The following is a 512-nucleotide window of genomic DNA, read 5'->3' as shown; positions in this document are numbered from 1 at the left end:
CCCACAAAAAAAATCCCTTCTCTTAAAGACACCAAAAAAATACACTAAATTGTGCATTTCAAATTGTATATCTTATATTTTCATAAAACAAATGGCTTGGTTTCTAGAGGTGGTCATCCTCCTTGTAGACTTTCTGCCTATGGTGAGGCTTCGTGCAATCTAGCATTATTTTATTTAGAAGGTTAGAAATTTTTTCAATAGAAAAAGGAGAAAGATAGATATTGATTTGGATATAAATGATATACCTAGTCTTTTTCTATTTTATTTGTGGAAAACGGTTGGGTATACCACCGATATCGAGTATGCTAGCACCTGTTGTTCTATCTCTCTTTCATTTATTTACAAAAAAATATATATAATTATTTGATGGAGCATGTAGGGCTCACCTTTTCCGCTATTAGTTAGATGAGACTGACAGTCTTAACAAAAAAAGGATAAAACTGACCACTGAATCAAACTGGGGGGAAAAGATGTGGTTTCTATCTCCCAATCATACCCCTTTTGATTGGAAA

The sequence above is a fragment of the Macadamia integrifolia genome, chromosome 3, assembly GCF_013358625.1.
Source record: "Macadamia integrifolia cultivar HAES 741 chromosome 3, SCU_Mint_v3, whole genome shotgun sequence".
Classification (NCBI taxonomy): domain Eukaryota; kingdom Viridiplantae; phylum Streptophyta; class Magnoliopsida; order Proteales; family Proteaceae; genus Macadamia; species Macadamia integrifolia.
This window is presented reverse-complemented; position numbering follows the sequence as displayed.